The sequence below is a fragment of the Anolis carolinensis genome, chromosome 3 (genome assembly GCF_035594765.1).
Source record: "Anolis carolinensis isolate JA03-04 chromosome 3, rAnoCar3.1.pri, whole genome shotgun sequence".
Taxonomy (NCBI): domain Eukaryota; kingdom Metazoa; phylum Chordata; class Lepidosauria; order Squamata; family Dactyloidae; genus Anolis; species Anolis carolinensis.
The window spans coordinates 20,986,038-21,008,156 of record NC_085843.1 but is presented as its reverse complement, the minus strand read 5'-3'; the positions used below and the strand labels follow the sequence as shown (position 1 = coordinate 21,008,156).

At 39.9% G+C, this 22,119-nt stretch overlaps 1 protein-coding gene across 5 annotated transcripts in view; it reads right to left on the bottom strand.

The window, feature by feature from the left end:
- The window catches only part of cntn5 (contactin 5), an 870,111-nt gene extending 856,578 nt beyond the window's left edge, over positions 1-13,533 (bottom strand). For all 5 annotated transcript variants that reach the window (XM_062977117.1, XM_062977120.1, XM_062977119.1 and 2 more), the window contains exon 1: positions 13,395-13,533. The gene's annotated coding sequence lies outside the window, so the exon portion shown is untranslated. The remainder of the gene's footprint in view (positions 1-13,394) is intronic.
- Positions 13,534-22,119: the final 8,586 nt, after the last annotated feature.

Below are 22,119 nucleotides of genomic sequence, written 5' to 3'. Positions count from 1 at the left end.
TCACAAAATAGAGACAATTTTGGTCCAGGTTAAATGGAGAGGGAGTTTTGAACTCAAAAAAATATGAAGTGTTTCAAAGGTTTGGTAAAAAAGAAGAAGGAGGAGGAGGAGGAGGAGGAGGAGGAGGAGGAGGAGGAGGAGGAGGAGGAGGAGGAAAGCAGGAAAGTACTGAGGCAAAGCTCGATAAGTTCAGGTGTTCTGGAGGAAGTTTACAAAGCATTTATGCTTCTGAGGGGGAAAGATACATTACAACTAGACCAAAAATGTACGTTTCATAAAAGCAGTGGGGTTGTCATAAACAGGACCTGAAGCTAGTAAAGGAATAGAGTTACAGTAAAAGAGATCCCACCTGAATATTAGGAAGAGCTCCTTATAGTCAGATCTGTTCAACAGTGGAATATGCTGCCTCAGAATGTGGTGGAGTCTACTTTTCTGGAGGTTTTTAAACAGCGGCTGGATGGACATCAGCTAGGAATACTTTGAATATATATTCCTGTATGTAAGAAGGGCCATGGACTGGATAGCCCTTGAGGTTTCTTCCAACTTTATGAGTATGATTCTATGTTAAAAGCCAAGGATACTCTATGAGTGGAGTTGGTCAGATTTTTTACTGCTGTCCACTGGACAATAATAAAGAATTGTGAGAGCTATAGTACAAATATCTGAAGGTTAAATATAGCTTGCCCTTGTTCTAGGATCAGGCCCAAACCTCATGAAATGACAGTGGGATGGAATAAAGCGGAAATGTATGTGGGATCTGGATGGATTGCAATGGGGGCTGTCACTTCCCCATCAACAAAACCAATCTTCATGTACTAATTCATTTTCTTGGCATGCTATTTATAAATAAAAACTACAATGTAAAGAGAAATGCAACATACCTCGCCGTAGTGGAGAAAACTGTGACCTGATGGTCTCCAGGCACAACTCCAATGTTTTTTTAACCTGGACTTCACTCATACAGTTCTGATGACTTTCATTTCAGTGGGGCAATGAATGTGTGGCAATCTTATTTCAAACCTACAGAAATCACCCAAGACATATAACCTATTTGGGACATAGGTCCAACTCCTTCAAAGTTTACAGATTAAAACATGGAATAGTTTCACTCAACAGAGGATTTCTTTAAATAGAGAACTATTGTCAACCAGTCTTTCAACTATCCTGGCTAAAATAAGATACATGACCACCATACAAAAGAGCTAAAAAGTCTCTGATCATAGGACCATAAAATTACATTGTATGATACTATCATCAGTCCTTCTGTGTTTGTTTATGCAGCACAACAACCTCAAAACATTTTTTGCCCAGAAAAATCAAAGCCATGGCTAAATTAAAAATAAAAGCCTGGTGATGGGGGAGGAAAAACTAAGCTGCAAATCCTGATGACAGATGTATGTATTACTGGGCAGAACTGCAGTCTTTTGATGCCTGACACAAGTATATCTAGGATTTCATTATGCAGAAGAGAATCTAGGATTTCTACTAAAATTGCACAAGTGTTACCCTGGTGCAGATATATCTGTCAAATGGGGGTAAAGCATTATGGGGGACTCATTTATATTACTGGAAGTGCTCATAGAAATGTTAAGATAGTTGAAAGAATAGGAGGTAGATTCATCTTCAGTCGTAGGACTTGTAGTTGACTGAATTGACTAGAAATACAGTCTGCAAACTTCAGGGGCACAGTCTCCAAATTAAAACATAAAACAAGAGTACACTCTTGACATATCAAGTCCATCTATGCTATATAAACATGCTCTCTTCCTCAGAAATCTTTAAGAACATAGCTCTCTACACTATATTAAATTATAGCTTCGTATTGCTCATGCTTATCATTAGGTTGCCATTGCCTCAGACAAGGATCTTCCTAGCCCTGTTACATGAAACCCTTTTAACCCTTTTAACCCGTCACAGATAAGTGTAAGGCAAGCCTTGAGCTTAGGTGAGGTACCCACCTTAGTCTGCAAAGAACAAGGGGTGGCAAACTGCGATATTACTACTTCTGATGGCCAGCCATGGAATAACAAGACCAAACAAGTTAAGTTAGGTAAGTGGCACCGTATTTAACCTATATCCTATTTAAGTAGATTCAACTTGAAAGGAGCCTCCGGTGGCTCAGTGTGTTAAAGCGCTGAGCTGCTGAACTTGCAGACTGAAAGGTCCCAGGTTCAAATCCGGGGAGCAGAGTGAGCGCCCGCTTTTAGCTCCAGCTTTTGCCAACCTAGCAGTTCGAAAACATGCAAATGTGAGTAGATCAATAGGTACCGCTCCAGCAGGAAGGTAATGGTGCTCCATGCAGTCATGCCGGCCACATGACCTTGGAGGTGTCTACGGATAACACCAGCTCTTCAGCTTAGTAATGGAGATGAGCACCAACCCCCAGAGTCGGACATGACTGGACTTAATGTCAGGGGAAACCTTTACCTTTACCTAACTTGAAAGGAGCAAAAGGTGGGAGCAACCTGATGTGGATCCAGTTGAGGCTTTGACAACCTAGTCAGCCTTCTTTTTGACAAAGACCTGAACGCAATCCAATAGTTGTCCCTATGCTGGCCACTTGCTGAAAGGCCAATTTAGGACACCCACGCCCAAAATCCCAGTTTGTCATGGTCAGCAGCTTGTTTGGTTTGGCTCAGCTATTGCTGAGTGCTTAATGTGACTTGGTTGCTTGCGAGAGGTCTGAGGAAAGAGGTCGCTTTCTGAGGAATGCTTCACATGATTCAGGGAATATTTGTGAAGGCTTGAAAATGACAATCCCTGGGGAAACAAAATGCAGATAAAGAGGAGAATGGAGACCTAGGTAGATTTTCTGCATCAAGATAGACATAGCCCTGAGTTTCCAAGACCTGAATAAGGTTGTTAAAAACAGATAACCCTAGATTGAAGCCAATTGACAGAAATTAGAACATTTAAATTTTCTTCTAATATTGTTTAGGAATAAAGCACAATCATTTCTCTGAGTGGCTAACACAGTTTTTCCTTCCATCTCTGTATGTATCTCTCCCCACCCCGCCCATCCCCTTACAGATGCAACAGTAATAGCAAAGTCTACTGGCAACCTTCGGAACTTAAATAACGTATTTGGTTCATTTCAGGTTTGAGTTTTATGTCCCTATTCTAGCATTGTTCAGGTCCATTTCCTGCTGGAACTTGTTTGTAAAATGAAAAACCAAAGAAATATTGGTTTGAAAATAACAACTATGTATTTAATAAGAACATATTAAAGGCCAAAAGGAGATATTCTTTACTGAGCCCAGATGAAATTGGTATTACATTCGGGTCCCCTTGATACTTCTACTGAAAGGATGAACACTGCATTCTTGTTTATCATGCACACTGTGAGTTCTGGCCATCTGTAAGGCTACAACCTGTTATTTAAGTAGATGTTCTGCATGAAAAGAAACATTTTGTAAAAACAAATGGGGGGAGGATTAAGAATGAATGCACAGAGAACTCCAAATTGTCTTACATTGTAAATTTTGTTACCATTTCTGAACCTGCCACCGGAGTCAAATAACTCAGTCACTTCATGATGGTCCCGTTATCTGTGACCATTGCGAAAACGAACTCATTTGCCAAAGACTGTTGATTCTGCACTATTTTTATGTGTAGGTAGGAATTAAACCTCACCATGGTGCTGTTTCTCCACAGTCGTAGAGCTGCATATTCCCTTTGAGACAAGACACAATGCTAATTTTTTACCTTATCCCATGTTGGTGTGTGTGTGTGTGTGTGTATGTATTGCATCCTGCATCATGCAATTGTGGTGTTTGGTCCTGTAGCATTGCAAATCATGATGTTCCATTATTCATTACTTGTCACATGTTGTCTATATTTGCTGGTTTCTCCATTACTAACCATTTCCATCCGTATCCCACAAGCAAATGGATTCTCCACCCTCACCTTTGCCCTTGTTGTTTTGTTGTTGTTTTTTTAAAATGGATCTTACTTCAACATCGTGAAGAGTTGAACTCTCACAGTATAGAGATTTGCATTTTAAAAGAATAAGCAGAAAATTCTGCTATTAAAGGAAAAGAAAAATAGTGATCTACTAAAATAGTGGCTGTTCTTAGTTTTAATTTTTTTTAAAAAAAAATTACTGAAAAGAATCGAGTGGCTGCATTATGGCAAAGTACTGGGGACTCACTGTTGGTTAGAAGTAAAATTAAGTAAGTTAAGAAGATCACCGACAGGACAACCCATTTGTCCACATCATAAATTCAATTCAATGCAAGTGATTCTGACAGCTCTTATCCCACGGGTTTTTGTACTTTTGAAATGGCTTCCGGTTCCTGAGTCTAGAAGATGATTTCAGACCATCTACTCCCCACTTCCTTTTTATGACTGTGGCCCCTTCCACACAGCTGAATAAAATCCCACATTTTCTGCTTTGAACTGGAATATATAGCAGTGTGGACTCAGATAACCCATTTCAAAGTAGATATTGTGGGATTTTCTGCCTTGATATTCTGGGTTATATGTCTGTGTGGAAGGGCCCTGTGTCTGATGTTTAATTGACAAGTCGTGATGGAGCTGTCAGGAAATCTCTCTGTGTCATGGGAAGAGCTCCATCATAAATGGGGGCATGAAATAAATTCCTTTAACAGTGCTGCTGATGGGGTCTGGCATGTCAGATGAGCTTTCACGTACATTTTAACCACTTACTTTATATACTCGAAGATAAGCCGAGTTTTTTAATCTCTTTTTGAGGGGCCTGAAAAAGCTTATAATGGAGTCAAGGTCAAGCCGGGCAGCGGAGCCTGGAGGCCACACTGTGTTTTCTTTTCCAAAACCTCCCTCCTCCGCTTCTCCTCCCAGGCTGGAGTCATCTTTTTTTTTAAGAGAGAGAGAGAGAGAGAGAGAGAGAGAGAGAGGGAGAGAGAAGAGGAGGAGGAGGAGGAGGAGGAGGAGGAGAAGAAGAAGAAGAAGAAGAAGAAGAAGAAGAAGAAGAAGAAGAAGAAGAAGAAGAAGGGAATGTTTTCAAAAGGGAAAGAATAGTGAGTAAGAGAAGCCCTTGGAAGCCAAGAAGAAGAAAAATATCGCATGGCTGGAAGGGGAAGAAAAAGAGAGACTCTTGCAATTTTGCAGGAGATATATTTCATTTCCTCCTAATTTGCATGGTTCTCTTTCAGACCCAACCAATTTTCTGAATTATCAGAAGAGAAAAAAAATCGAAACTAGGAATATCCCTTTAATTTATTGTTGATATATTGTTTTTGTTGACCCTCCTTTTTAATTTACAGAGCTAATTTACTATTTTTCTTTGAAATACAGTAAATATTCAAAAACATTTAACCTACTGATGCCTCAATTAATGTAATTTTATTGGCATCTATTTTTATTTTGAAATGTACCAGTAGGAGCATTTCCCACCCTCGAGTCAAGAAATTTTCCGATTTTTTTGTGGTAAAATTAAGTGCCTCGGCTTATATTCGGGTCGGCTTATACTCGAGTATATACAGTATGTTTTTAAAATATTAACATTGTTTTGCGAATAGTTTATCTCTGCAAAAATGTCCTGTAAGCATCAAAGATATGCAAATTCTAAAAGCAAAATGCATTGTTTCTTGCAAAAAATGAGTGCCAGGAGGTAAAAAAAGATTATTTTCACAGAGATTGTTGAATTCAACAACAACAAAACAACAAACATTTCAATGTGTCAAAACTGCCAGATTTCATTAAAGCATGGCAGGAAAACCTGTGCTTTTCCAGATGTTGTTGGACTTCAATTCCTATCTACCCCATTCAGTCTCACCAGTACTAGAAGAGCAATCATTCATCATCTTCTAGAGAGTATCAGATGTTCAAACTCGGAACTAAAAAATGCTATAGAATGGCACATTTAGTGTAATTTTCTTTTTGCTATAATGCCATAACTAAATTTAATTTCGCAATCCAATCTCATAAAACTCAAGGTTGATATGAATCAACCATATCAAGACCTTTATGATCAGGCTGTGTGTGGGAATAGCAATAGAAATGCAAAATGTGCAGATGCCAAGTTCAGTCTTAATGATGGTCATTGGGGAGAAAAAGGCAGGAGGAAAGATGTTAACTTTGGTCCTACTATTGAGATGACATATCAATGATGGAGGAAGTTATTTGTTTATTTATTATTTTTATACCACTTTTCTCCCATGAGTGGCCTCAAGTTCTTGAGATGTGGCATGATCCTGGCTAGGAACCAGAAAGGGGATGTGATAAACTAGTCAAGAGAGCCCTCATGAGGATAGGGTCTTAATTGGTGTTACAATATGTCTAGTATGCTAAGAAACCATTGTGAAACAATGGATGGAACAGAAACAATTATTTCTTTGCACACTACAGATATTGTAACACCAATTTACATTTAAGACTATTGGGCAGTTTATAACTTCTTCTTCATTATATGAATTATCTATTCACCTTGGCACATATGAAAAATCATACATCATTGATTATATGGGTAGATACAGTTTTAGTCCTACACCAAAACCAACATTGACTAAAATTCAAATGTCCTTTGGGCTTAAGGATTTAATTTGAAAAACAAAGGAACAACCTCCAATGCACTTTCATCAATCTGAACAGCTCAGAAAATGAAATGCTCTAGGAATCCCACTGCTTTCAATCAGCCTCTTTTCTGTTCAGGAGAAACATTGCTAGAAGACCTTTGGAACAGCAGCCTGATGAAGTGGTGGAGAAACTATTTGCAAAAGGAAACCCACCATATGCTCAACATCTCCTCCATAGCAGAAAGCTAGCAGCAACCAACTGGACACGGTGAGAGATGGAGCAAATTAAAAATTCAATTTCTCTAGCCCTGGCAGCTTTCAAGAAGTTGTTTGTATTTTAAAACTATAAGAAGTGGCATGAGTTATCTAGGCTTTTTCAGAAACTGACAGAAACCGTAACATGCAAGCTGTTTGCCTGAGCATATGGAGGGCACAACGCAACAGTGGGAAATTATACGGTGCATTCAGAGGAATGGAAAAATCGCCTGGAAGCTGGAACCAAGCAGACAACTACATTCAGCACTATTTTAGTAGACACACATATAAACCACTCAGCAATAACAGTTTTGTCATCACAGCTGTGATTCAGAAGGGATATATATATATATATATATATATATATATATATATATATAAGCAAATACTAGCTTACGTCCAAAACAAGTAGAAGAGCTGCTGAAAATATAACAATGCATAATAATGGATATAATCTTGTTCCGTGACAACTTGTGTCTGAGATTTGCCACTTCTGATGACCACATCTGCACCAAAAGACATCTTGATGTTTTGAATGTAGCTTACCATTTGACTACTTCCCCCCTATTAAAGTCTGAAATTCTGCTTTGGTTTCATAATTACTTTGGTCTTCTGCACAATTACAGAGCCAACTTTCTAAGTTGAGATGAGATTGAAATAGCTCATCTACCTTTAGCTATATATCATTCTCTTTGGTATCCAGATGGGGTTCATATCTTACATTCTGCTAATATGACTAAATGGTAGCCTGATCATAAGCATGTTTACTCAGAATGATGCCCCACTGAGTTAATTGAGATTTACTCCCACATAAGTGTCAATAATGTTCTTATGATAACCGGCTTGACTTGGAAGAGAGTTCTGCTAAATTGGGGATAGCAAATGCAGAAATGGTGAGGGAACTTTCCCCTGCCCCTCTCCCCACATTGTCCATCACATTTCAGTATAACATCACTTCCAGATACCACATAGCTGTTATTTGAGTTTTTATTTTATATTTTTATGCACTGCGCTTGAGGTTGGTGTGGAGGAGAAAACTGACATATTTGTGGTTGGTTTGTGATGTATTTGACCAGTTTTCTGGTTAAAAAAAAAAGTCAAGGCATTGTGGCCTGAAGGCCACTGCACAATATGTGCTAGAACATGCTCCCAAGTGAACTCACTTTGGACTGCAGTTTTGCAGCCCAGTTCCATCTGCAGTCTTGCTCAGTTCCTTCAAGTTTCTGAATTTATCACAGAAGTTGTGAGGTTGTACAATGTAATTTCTCTAAAGTTACATGATTTCCATGTCTGAGCAACAATTGAAATCGTGGTCATCAGAGGCACTGTTGAACATTTAAAGCACTACACCACACTGGCTCTCTAGCACCGTCCATGATTTGGATAAATATATCTTGTAGAACGTAATGGAAATTACTAATGAGCATTTGTCCAGATCACTATATACTTACAGCCCCAAAGTTTCACTGTTCCGTGTCATTCAAAATAAATTGCACATATGACTTAAGCCTTCACTTTGTTAAATCTGGACAGTTTTATACACTCTGTGACCACAGATTCGGGTCTGTAACTCAGATGTTGGAGCTAAGAGAGGTCTACAGCCAATGCCATCTTCCCAATGAATCTACCTAAAACCTAGCTTTTTTGCAAGCTTGGAGTAGGCATATTTTACACTTTCTAAAATGTCCAAACAACAAAAAACATATATCTTAAAAAATAAGTTTGAAGTTCCGGATTTTTTTTGTGTGTTTTCGTTTGTTTGTTTGTTTGTTTGTTACTGTTGTGTGTGTGTGTTCCTTTAGTCACTTTTTTAAAGGAGGCAACAATTTTAATACAGGAAACCAAACAAAAGAACAGTATCATAGAATGTATATTTTTACATTGTCTACATACATGACTGTTTACATACTGACTCCCACTGGTCTCTAGGTCTTTTCTGAACCTTTTCCAAATGCAATCTACCTTTCTCTGCAGAATCAATGGTTTTCAGAATAACAAACAGGAGATTGTGGGGTGGAGGTGTAAAGTACATAAATCAACCCCACTGATTGTCCAATAGGCTCTTAGGTCAGCAACCTATTCAGAGAACTCTGAAAAATATATATTCCCTGATCTTTCTTTTAGGGTGCCAACTGAATCCCTCCTGCATTCATGTTCCTTAGCCCTCTCTCCTCCTATTTTGTACAAGTGCTTCTGTTACTCTACCAGCAGCATCATATTTATCTCAGCTATTCTCCATGGGTGCCTTGATCTTTTCTTAAAGGTTAGGCTATCTTTGCTAGAGAAAACCTTCTTATCTTCCTTTCAAATATGAGATAACACCTCTCTCTCTTTCTCTTTTTCTCTCTGCTGTTACTTCTCACCATAGTATTTGTTAAGGATTCACAATTTTTATGCCAAAGGTTTACTTTTTGCCCTATTTTGAGGAATCAATGTCAGTAGTGTATCAGCCTTCTAAAATAAGAATGGTTTGTGCTACCATAACTTCATTTTTTTAGAATTTCTTAAAACCGAATTATTTGGTGGATTCTTTCAAATATATCTAAATAGGAGGAAAGGAGATATCATTTGCGAACAAGAACACAGATAGACTTTCTTCACTGCAATTATATAGCTTGAAAGGGCATGGCCAAAATCTATTTGCCATTCCAAGAATAGTGTCACATATAACATGGCAACATGACAATGCAAAAACATCAATACATCATAGGTGCAACACTAACATGTCTAGATCTAAAGATGATTTGCATATTTCATACTCAAAATGAATCTGAATTTGAGATATTTGTTTTGAGTGTTCCAAACTGTTTTAGTGATGTGGACTTTAACAAGAATCTATCAAGAACATTGGAACTTAGAACAAAGGTCCATGCAACAAAGCACTGACTTCTCACTAAATGACCACCAGATTCCCAGAGGAAACCCACAACTAGAATATGAAAGTATAGTAGAGTCTCACTTGTCCAACGTAAACAGGCCAGCAGAACGTTGGATAAGCGAATATGTTGGATAATAAGGAGAGATTAAGGAAAAGCCTATTAAACTTCAAATTAGGTTATGATTTTACAAATTAAGCACCAAAACATCATGTTATACAACAATTTGACAGAAAAAGTAGTTCAATACGTACTAATGCTATGTAGTAATTACTGTATTTATGAATTTAGCACCAAAATATCACGATGTATTGAAAACATTGACTACAAAAATACATTGGATAATCCAGAACTTTGGATAAGCGAGTGTTGGATAAGTGAGACTCTACTGTAATAACTTTCTTTGGTTATTTTCTGGAGCGGGCATTCAGAAGCATTCCATGTCTGCTCCTCCAAGAATCACACAGCAAACAGGACTTCTCTCTACAAAGGTTTCATATCTACAAGTCTGTCTAATCTGTCTTTTGCAACTATTAACCAGATATTATAGGCTATATTTTAGAGGAAGGAACTGTTAAAATCACATCTGAGTAATCCTCACCTAATAAAACCCTGTGAAATTTAAGGGGTCACCATAAGTACATAGATGACTTAAAGGCACATTCTCACACATTAGCTAGTGGCCATCACTGCACATGTGGCAGGGCATTCTATAAATTCATAAATTATGGGTTGCGTGAAAGTATACTTTCTCAATAATAGCTAAACAGGAAACTGAGTTTCAGTCTTGAACACCACATTTTAAATCCCAACCTCACAGAAGATAAATTGTGGCTGGGAAAGATGGACATCTGCTGAAAGACAATTATGAGAATTGAGCACAAGCTTCAGTCCCTAGATCCATGAGTTGCCAAGAGCATATCAGGTTTTTACAGCCCCGATGTTCTATTTATGCTACAAGAACTCTGTTTCAGGACGTTAGTTACCCAAGTCTAACATGTACAGGGTTGTTGTATGTCTTTCGGGCTGTGTGGCCATGTTCCAGAAGCATTCTCTCCTGACGTTTCGCCCACATCTATGGCAGGCATCCTCAGAGGTTGTGAGGTACCTCACAACCTCTGAGGATGCCTGCCATAGATGTGGGCGAAACGTCAGGAGAGAATGCTTCTGGAACATGGCCACACAGCCCGAAAGACATACAACAACCCTGTGATCCCGGCCATGAAAGCCTTCGACAACACATCTAACATGTACGTTTATCTCTGATTAACCTACATTCTTATTTATGAATGAAATATTAATTCTTATGATAGCTCGAAGTAAGATAAAAGTCTCCTAAATCCAGTTGAGAGATAACAACAGAATCCTTCAATTTCAAAGATACATCTCCCAACTGAAATGGTTTGAGAATATTTGCTGGAATTTGCCCTTGTCTCTATCTGCTTCTTCATTTCCATGTCCTCATAGTCCCCTCCACTGACAGAAGAATGACTGGAGATCACTGGGAATGGGGATGTCTGTTAGTATCGTTATGTACATGGTTAATGCTATTGGAAAAAATCATGTGTACTACTGAAAAGACAAAACAAAACCCAAACCCTACCCATATTGCACTAGCAGAACTCATAAAGCAAAAGGGATCTCCTGCATTATTTACTATATCCCTATTCATGGTACCTCTTAGTTAATTTAATTTACCCATTTGTATCCTATGATCCAGAAACATATATTACTATGTCTGATGTAATTCGGTAGTTAATAGATATTCCCTGTGTCTTTTCAAAAAAAGGTACTGTGGCAGATCTTCCATCCACTGAGCTTTTGACTGTCATAACTTTTATGATCATGCTTATTCAATTATACAATTAAATTGAATTTACAGTATTTAAGAATTTGATTTTTTTTGTCTCCTCCTTTCTTTGGAACATTCTTTTGTTCACTTATCAATCATGTTTCCTTTCTATTTAGAACTTTTGCTATTTTAGACTGCATACTTTCCACTCCCATATACGCACAGAAGTTTGCTCACTGTCTCACGGATGAGTAATACATGTTCAGGGGTAACAATATTCCAACTCCAAAGAAGCTCGAATATTTATTCTTTTCACTATTCACAGCCACATTGGGGAGAAGCACATCTTACATATGAATGCATGCAATTAAGCCCAATTGTCTTTAAAAACAACAACAAAGCAACTTCAGGAATCTTTAGGGTGGCACATCTCCATTCAATTCCTAACTAAAATGACCCTCCTTTTTACAGGGTTTTAAAGCAATGTTGCCTTCATCATCTAGATTTTTTAAGGACACACATAGCCATGAAAATAACCTGGGAATGCTACCAAAACTATGCCTTTCTCCATAGCTGCTCCCAAAACTATGTCAGTGCCAAAACCTTGGAAAATATAGAACAGATATAAAGGTAAAGGTTTTCCCCTGACATTAAGTCTAGTCATGTCCGACTCTGGGATATAGTTCTGTAAATCTTAGTACTGAATCAAAGTGCACCAGTCACTTCAAAGCTTGATTGAAAGGTTTTTGGGAGGCTTTTTAACTTATTTTGGTAGATAATACTGTATTGTCTCTGTGAGCCAATTGAGAGAGAGTGAAGGATAAATAATATTAATATTAGTAGATATTTCAGTTGTTATGTGCATGAAACACAGAAAAAGAAAGAAGAAAAAAGTTGCAATTTTCAGCAGTAAAGAACTATCTGTATTTAAGTAAATGGAGGAAGGAAGGAAGAAAATCTGTTGCCCTACTACATACCAAGCATCAAGTAGCCAATTTCTAAAAGTTTATAATGGAGGGAAAACTTTCAGACAGTGTCCACAAATCATGCATTATGCTGAAATAATATACAAGAGATGAAAACCCACACAACTTGTGTACCCATAATGATGGATCACATGCCAGTTCCGAACAGACACAACTATCCAAATCACAGACAAAAAAATGAGTTTCTGTTATGACATAATAATCAAAAGAATAACAATAACAATACATCATCAGCCCATCCTTCAGCCAGATGAGAAACATCCTGTCAATATTATCTTATTTACTAAGTCTATCAACAAAAATAAGAAATCACTGCATTTGTATAAAGGATGCTAGCTTTGTTGCAAACATGCCCTCCCCAGCCAAAAAAGCCATTCTGGGGTCACATTTCAACTCTACATGTGACAGATGCAATGCCAAACCAAATCCAGATCTGAAAGTCTTCACTACTGAGATCACTGCAGATACTTTCTGAGAATGGGGAGATCCATAACCTATCACAGCATCTGGATTTTAGTATTCATGGACTCCTTTTCTCCCAACCTCAGGAAGAACTTGAAACATTTTATTTCTTTCCCCTGCTTTTCCACTTGCTCTCCCTCCCTTTGAAACACATTCCAGTTAGCTAAGAGCTAAAGAGGGTGCTTGGAGCCAATCTCTATTCCTCCCCATTCTGTCTTTTTCTCCTGCTGCCTCTCCACAGTTCAGGCGTGGAAAAAACCCTTTTTCCTTTCCACACCAGCCAGTTTCAACTTTCAGCAAAAACAGCAAACGCTTCTCCCGGAGCTGAGCAAAGCAGCCACGAATAAAGGGCACGTCAAACATACATATGGCTCCAAAAAAAAGAAAGGGAGGCAAAGAGAGAAAGGCAACCTCTGGATTCCATCATTCCGGGTGGCTTTTGGTACAGCCAACAGACAACTGGCAGGAATAGGAACAGCCAAGTCTCTCTTTTGGAATAGGAAAGGGAAAATAGGTGGCCACTTACCTTGGGTTGGGCTCTTTCTTTCCCTCCCTTTGCCTCTTCTTCAGTTCGGTTGCTTCCTGTCCTTTGGGAAGATGGCATACAAGTCCCTTCGGGTCGCTCGAGTTTCTTCCCCGCGGTCCCTTATTCTTCTCTCCTGCCCATGAAGAGACTCCGATCTGGGGAACTACAAGGCGAGGAGGCAGGTAGGAGAAGGAGGAGGCAGAAGGGCATGATCTCGCCCCTCCGGTGGAGACAAACCCGGGGCTCCTTGGCAGCGTGGCTCTCTTTGCCCGGCTTTCCCGAGCTTCTTGGCGGGTCTTCCCCTCCGCGGTGCTCTTTCTCCCCTTTTTCGGATTGGGATGATATTCGGGGAAGAGGCGCCAAGACCTGCTCTGGTTGGTGATGCTCCGGCCACGGCCAGCTCTCCGCCAATGCCTTCGCGCCCGCCTCCTTCTCTCCCTCCCTCCCTCCCTCCCTCCCTCCCGGGCGCCGCCTCTGAGTGGATGCCGGTCCCTGTGGCAAGCCGGGCGTGCGGGGCGGCGTGTGTGTGCGCGTGCTGGCGTGGGAGAGGGGCCGCGCGTGGGCTCCTCCCGTGCCTCCCTCGCCCTCGCTCCTCTCGCCTTTCCGTCCCTGGCGCAGGAAGGGAGAGAGAGCGACGCCGCCGCAGCGCGCCTGGACCTCGCTCTCTTCGGCTTCCGGCACTCGTGGCGCACCGGGAGGGGATTGGCAATTCCTATGTCTCTGTGTGTTTATGTGTGCGATAGGGATGGATTGGAAGACAGCTCAACGCGCTTTGTGGGTGCCTTCAAGTCGACCTATGACCACCACATGCATTTCATAGGGGTTTTCCTTAGGTGCATCTACACTGTAGAATGGATAGAGTTTGGCACTGTTTGGACTGCCCTGGCAGTTGTTGATGTATGTGATATGGATCAAACCATATGGAGAGAGAGATAGCTCCATGGGTGATCTTATTGACTTATGACCACCCCATGAGTTTAATCGAGTTTTCTTTGGGTGCATCTAGAAGTACGTTAAAGCACTGAGCTGCTGAACTTGCAGACTGAAAGATCGCAGGTTCAAATCCCGGGAGCGGAGTGAGCGCCCGCTATTATTTATTTATTTACAGTACAGTAGAGTCTCACTTATCCAACACTCGCTTATCCAACGTTCTGGATTATCCAACGCATTTTTGTAGTCAATGTTTTCAATACATCGTGATATTTTGGTGCTAAATTCATAAATACAGTAATTACTACATAGCATTAGTACGGATTGAACTACTTTTTCTGTCAAATTTGTTGTATAACATGATGTTTTGGTGCTTAATTTGTAAAATCATAACCTAATTTGATGTTTAATAGGCTTTTCCTTAATCCCTCCTTATTATCCAACATATTCACTTATCCAACATTCTGCCGGCCCGTTTATGTTGGATAAGTGAGACTCTACTGTATTTATATTCCGCCCTTCTCACCCAGAAAGGGACTCAGGGTGGATTACATTACACATATAGGCAAACATTCAATGCCTTGACATAGAACAAAGACAGAAGACAAACGCAGGCTCGGAGCTGGCCTCGAACTCATGACCTCTTGGTCAGAGTGATTGGTCTCAGCTGGCTGCAGCTGGCTGCTCACCAGCTTGCGCCACAGCCCGGGCTTCTGCCAACCTAGCAGTTCGAAAACAGGAGCCTCCGGTGGCATAGTGGGTTAAAGCCTCGTGACTTGAAGGTTGAGTTGCTGACCTGAAGGCTGCCAGGTTCGAATCCTACCCGGGGAGAGTGCGGATGAGCTCCCTCTATCAGCTCCACCTCCATGCGGAGACATGAGAGATGCCTCTCACAAGGATGGTAAAAAACATCAAAACATCCAGGCGTCCCCTGGGCAACATCCTTGCAGATGGCCAATTCTCTCACTCCAGAAGCGACTCAAGTTGCGACTCAAAAACATGCAAATGTGAGTAGATCAATAGGTACCACTTCGGCGGGAAGGTAACAGCACTCCATGCAGTCATGCCGGCCACATGACCTTGGAGGTGTCTGCAGACAACACTGGCTCTTCAGCTTAGAAATGGAGATGAGCACCAACCCCCAGAGTCAGACATGACTGGACTTAACTCAGGAGAAAACCCTTACCTTACCTATACCAGGCAGGAGCAAACTTCGCCCTGCCAGGCAGCCATGTAACAGGAGGGGGGGGGGCTTGAGGGGCTTCAGCCCCCCCCCCCCCCCAGAAATCCTCAGGGTGGTCTGCGAGAAGGCTTTACTGGTACAGTAGAGTCTCACTTATCCAACATAAATGGCCGGCAGAACGTTGGATAAGTGGATATGTTGGATAATAAGGAGGAATTAAGGAAAAGCCTATTAAACATCAAATTAGATTATGATTTTACAAATTAAACACCAAAACATCATGTTTTACAACAAATTTGACAGAAAAGGTAGTTCAATATGCAGTAATGCTATGTAGTAATTACTGTATTTACGAATTTAGTACCAAGACATCACAATGTATTGAAAACATTGACTACAAAAATATTGACTACTAAAAGGCAGACTGTGTTGGATAATCCAGAATGTTAAATAAGCGAATGTTGGATAAGTGAGAGTCTACTGTACATGGCATGGTAGTATCCTTGTCTGCGCCTGGGCCCTCGGCACACTCTCTTTCCTTTTCGGTGGACTAGCAATGATTTCTATCCATCGGGACATCACTATCAAACCAGAAAAAGTAATTGACAAAATGTCTGGGGAGAAGAAAAGAAGACTGTTGCTGTAAAGTAAAAACTAAGTCAAAAAGTATTCTAAACATTTTGTTAATGAAAGTAAATAAATAACATTTATTATTTAAACTGTTATGTTTATTCCTGTCATGATCTGATCACCATGCTCAATATATCCCATATGCATGGGGGTCTTGGGATAATGATACAAAAGATTTGCTAGGGTAGATCCTCTCTCACTCAGACTCACCCCCCCCCCCCCCGATCAAAATCCTGGCCATGGGGCTCCTGCCAGGTGTGTTGGACTTCAACTCCCACAATTCCTAACAGCCTCAGGCCCTTTCCTTTCCCCCTTTCCCCCTGACAGAAATTCAAATTGAGTATCCTCATCTGAAATGCTTGAGATAAAAACTTTTTTGGATTTTTTTTTCCTTTTTTTTCTTTGAAATACCAGTATTTGCCACACATAACGATATGTCTTGGCAATGGGACCCAAGTCTGAACATGAAATTCATTGATGTTTCTTAGACTGAAGGTAATTTTATATAATATTTTTTAATATTTTTGTGTATGAAACAAAGTTTGTGTATACTGAACCATTTGTCACTATCTCAGACAACCAATTTTGGGTTTTGGAGGAGTTCAGATTTTGGAATTCCAGATAAGGAGTGCTCAACCTATATAGCCTTCAGTACCGATTAGTGGTCTCCCATCCAAGTACTAACCCTGCTTAGCTTCCAAGATCAGGTGGGATCTTTGCTCCCAGGGAAATCAGGATAGCCTTCTGTGTCAAGGTAGTGCACATCTACTTGGAAGTAAGTAGAGGTCCTATGCCGAGTCATGCAAAAATGAATCGATTCGATTCAATGTGCTCTGTTGCTTTTGTGTACCTTCAAACCATTTCTAAGACATATAGCAGCCATAAGGCAAACGTGTCATGGGGTAAGATTTGGTCAGAGTGGGATTCTCTTTGTCTTCCTCTGAGAGTCCTTGCCAATATTCACCTAATATGTTTCCATGGCTGAGCAGGAACTCAAACCCTAGTCTCCATAGTCTCAGTCCAATACTCAAACCACTACGCTGATTCTTGGGATTTACTACAAAGTAAATCAAAGCAGTCACATGTGGTATTATATACTGTTTCCTATGTTAAGCAAAGGGCCAAAATTTAGTCACTTAAAACAGAATCCCAATGCGTTCAATGGACTTTACTCTCATGTAAATAATAGCAGTTTCCCCAGTAGAGATTCAGTGTCTAGTCATTTACAAATAATTCCAATGAGTTTCAGTAGGCTTTACCCCCAAGAAAATTGGAAGTTAATAAGAATTTGGTCATTTCAAATTCGAGTAGAACCATTGAATTAAGTACTGAATGGTGAATAGACTCTTACATAAATCCCATTAACTTAACAATAGCATCCAGGCCATTAAAGTTACTTTCTTTACTACTAAAATGTCTGAAATTTACTTCCCACTAAATAAGTAAATATGAGATGCATTTATATATAAGTAAATAAATAATAGGGCAAGAAGATTTCTTGGAAGTGAATCACACTGGGGACTCAGTAGGCTTTTATCCCAAATAAATCAAGGCAGACTTCCAGGGTAATGTTACTTGGAAGTAAATCCCCTCCAAATTCAAAGACTTATACTCTGAAGCAAGAATGCATAAGATTCCAGCACTAAGATCTTCTTTTTGAATTGCACTCTATTGTACTGCATGTGATCGTTTCCCAATACTATGTATAGGTGCCTATTTATAGAAGCAAGTATAAATAACTAGGAACGGGCACATATTTCTATTTAATATACACACACATACAAGGTTTGGCTGTCTCATATTTTGCAGAGGGAGAGAGAAACTCACCACTTACTTATCCTTTGTTCTTCTTTGGTCTGTTATTCTGATCATTTCTTCTTGTTTGAACAACAGAATGAGAACCTGCTTTAGCTCAGCTCCTGAAACAAAGGAGGTAATATTGACAGCCTAGCCTTAAACATGAACCTTGAACATGTCCGGTCAGAAGAGAAATTTTATTGGTTTCAACAGGTTGGAATTCACAATCGCCAAGATATCCTTCAGTGAGTGGGTGGCTAAACCTATCGATTTCTGCTAGGATTGGGCTGTTGCAGGCAATGAACCTGACTGACACCAGTGTGCATGAATGAGATTGCAACCCTGAATAAATATATGATTTGATTATATGCAGAATGCCTTTGTCTGCATCCTAAATCTCACTCTCAAACACATGTACACATACAAAAGGCAGGGTTTCTAAGGTGCAGGGCACAGCTTTTAAAACAAGCTTCTACTTCATTAAAGAGAACAGGGTCCTTGTTAATGCAGCTAGGGCTGAGGATCAGGACAAAATTTCACAATCAAGATCAGAGATAATGACAATATCCACCCAGAAATAGCACCTGGACTGGTATGAACTAATGCTGGCAAGTACGGCATATTTTAAAGCATTTTTAAAAAATTGGGACTAATCATGAACATGTTACTATTTTCATTTTAAAATACATGTACTCCCCTTTTAACAACAATGTGTAGCATACTAGGAAGAGGCAATGGTTCCATTTCATCAGGATGGTCAAACCACAATAGATTTTACAGAGCTTTTACCTCAAAGGTATGAGATCCTCTCTGATCTTGTAAGCTAAGCAGGGCCAGCCCTGGTTAATTTTTGACTGGGAGGCCAGCAATGAACACTAGATACTGTAGGCTATATTTCTAAGAGAGGAAATGACAAGTCCACCCCAGAGTATTCCTTGTCTAGGAAAACCCTATGAAATTCATGGGGTTGCCTAAGTCAATAAGTGACTTGAAGGCATACACACACAGAAAGAACCTGTTAACATAGATAGGAACTATATTTAAGACCCTTGGACAGCTCCCATGAAATGCTCCTGTTAAAGCCAGGGTAAGCTCTATAATTTTATTTTATTTATCGCACCAGAAGCAAAGTGAGGGTACATTTGTAATGTATTTAAAAACAAACAAATTTAAAAACTTGGCATTATACTAAATGTCCTTTGACCAATAGCTGCTGGCCACTTGGAGTGCCTCTGGTGTTGCTGTAAGAAGGTCCTCCATGGTACATGTGGCAGGACTCAGACTGCATTGTAGTAGGTGGTCTGTGATTTGCTCTTCTCCACACTTGCATGTCGTGGACTCCACTTTGTGGCCCCATTTCTTAAGGTTGGCTCTGCATCTCTTGGTGCCAGAGTGCAGTCTGTTCAGCACCTTCCAAGTCCAGGTTGGCTCTACATCTCAAGGTTCCAGAGCACAATTTGTTCAGTGCCTTCCAAGTCGCCTTCTGTGTGCCCAGGAGGGAGTCTTTCATTCGGTATCAGCCATGGATTGAGGTTCCATGTTCTAGTCTGCCACTTTTGGACTCTCACTTATTTATTTATTTACAGTATTTATATTCCACCCTTCTCACCCCAAAGAGGACAGATCACAATGTACATATACATGGCAAACATTCAATGCCATTAGATATACAATACACAGAGACAAAGACACAGAAGCTATTTAACATTTTTTCAGCTTCTGGCTTCATGAGAGTATGCTTGATTCTGGCTTCAGGGGGAGCTGCTTCCTTCAGATAGTAAAGAAGAGAAATATCAATAGTGTACTTCACAACTGAAAGTAATGCATATACTTGTCTGACTATGAGATAGGTTTTGAAAGAGAATGGCCTGAAATGGTCAGTGGTGGCCATTCTTCCCAAAGATCTCAAGAAGAAGGAACTGTTATTTAATCATGTTTTCAATGACCTAATAGGTCAACTCTACTTAGAATTAACAATTGGATTGAGGCCAGAACTGGCAAGAAGGGTGAGAAGGAAGAAAATAACCTTTTGCCTGGAGATGCCACCAGACTGTGCCATAATTGGATGTGCTTCTATTTCCATCTATGGCACAGTGTGCTTTGGATGGTAGATTGAGACTCATTGTTCTCTGGTATCCCTATTTCTCTCCTTTTCCTACATTCTACCTTTTCCTACCTTTTACCTGGACCCTGAAATTAATTGGATTAGAGTTAAAATAAATTCTGCCACCTTCCCAGCAAATGAGATTCCCTCTCTCTTTCCCTCCATCTCTCTCTCTCTCTCTCTCTCTTTCCCTCTCCCTTTCAATCTCTCTGTCTCATTTCTGTATTTAGTGAAACATAATCCTTTTACAGATTTGGTGTTTGGTATTTTGAAAGGGGATGGATTGTCACTCAAGTCTTGGCATGCTTTTATATTACCTATATGTAGTTGATCCTCAAAAATGCATTGGATTCCATTTTCAGCTCCCATCTGCTCCCCTTGATGTTTCACCGGGTTTAATTGGCATGGGATGAGTCACATGCAACTGGCCCAGCCTGTAACTCCAAGCTCTGTGCTTTATCTTGCAGCTTTTCTCTTAATTAAAATTAGGCTTCTTCCCATATTCGGCAGCTCCTTACTCAGTTCTTTTCCTCGTCTCCCTCTCCTTCTCACACACAGTCTCTCCCCCTCTTTATATATATACTATACTACCCTTTTTTCAGTGTACTGGCTTCTAATAACTACCCCGAGGAGCTAGGCTGCATTTAAATCCTTCCCCCCAAAAAATCACCCATAATAAAGACAACTTTCTTTAACATTTCATGTTTCTGCATCCTCTTTTCTGCATCCTCTTTTTGTGTTTTCCAGCTGCTGCCTACTGCCTGAGATGGCAGAGAGATCCTATATTGATAGGAGAGAGATGTTCTGTTTGATTGACTGAATGGGACTCATATAAAAAAATGAGGCATCCTGTTCAAAAGCCCACATTGAGCACTCTCTATAAAATCAAAAGATTCTGAGCAAGGAAAAGGAAAAATCATAGAGTAGCACCAGTCTTTTCCTCATGCATATTTTTCCAGGTAAATTCAAGGCTCTGTCCTGAATTAATAAAATCCAGGTATAATCGAAGTCTGTGAAGTGTGATTTGTACATGCATAAAAGGGGGGGTGGGTGGAGTTGCATAAAAGCAGCATTTTGCATCAGATATTATTTTCTACAAAAAAAATTCTCTTCACAAGAAATGTATCTGGGTACTCATTCAAAGTAATATTCACGCATATTGTGTCATATAGGAAATAATCTTAATGATTATTTGCTACACAGAAAATGCTGCAATGAGGGATTTATTCTGCATAAAATCTGCACATATTGATTTTCATTGAAAACAATATTTTCTGCACATGGGTAATATTTCTATGATGATGTTGTTTTCTGTAAAATAAAATTAAAAAACTGTGTGAAATTCATCCAGAATAATTCCTGAAATGCGAATAGTCTTCAAAAACTGCATGGTTTTCAGAGACTTTCTTGAAGCAGTTAGAACATTGCTGAAATTTTTCATTATTACTTTTGAAAAGAAACTTAGGGTGTGTCTACACTATAAAATTAATGCACAACTTTACCTGCCACTGCATTAATTCTACAGTGGAGATGCACCCTTAACGAAGAATGATATCTCCACTAGAGGCACTCATGTTTAAGGATACGTTTCCCATTCTCTGGTTCTTTTCTTAGTGGAAAAATATGTAACAATCTGGCTTTTTCAACCAAAATTATCAAAATTTTATATTTGTACAAATTGCTCACATGGGACATAGTTCTCCTGAAGGGATACTAACACTAGTCTTCAATTGAGTAGATACAGTAGAGTCTCGCTTATCCAATCTTTGCTCATCTGTCGTTCTGTATTATCCTACGCAGTCTGCCTAGAGAAACAGCTGTTTGAAACAGCTCCTGAAGTTGGGGTGGTCGTGTGAACATTGTCCATAGGAGGTGAGTGAGGGGACTGTTTGGGAGGTGTAACGTGTTTGTTTTGCTGAGCACTTTCCTTCCTTTGCCAAGCTGTAACATAAATTTGCAGCAGTGTAGGTAAGAGGAGGTGTTAGTTCTATTGGGCGCCTGCCGGGAGGGGCGAGACATGGCAGGTGCAGACCTTTCTGTTGAGCACAGCATCCAGCCTGCACCAGTTGTGTTTTGCTCCT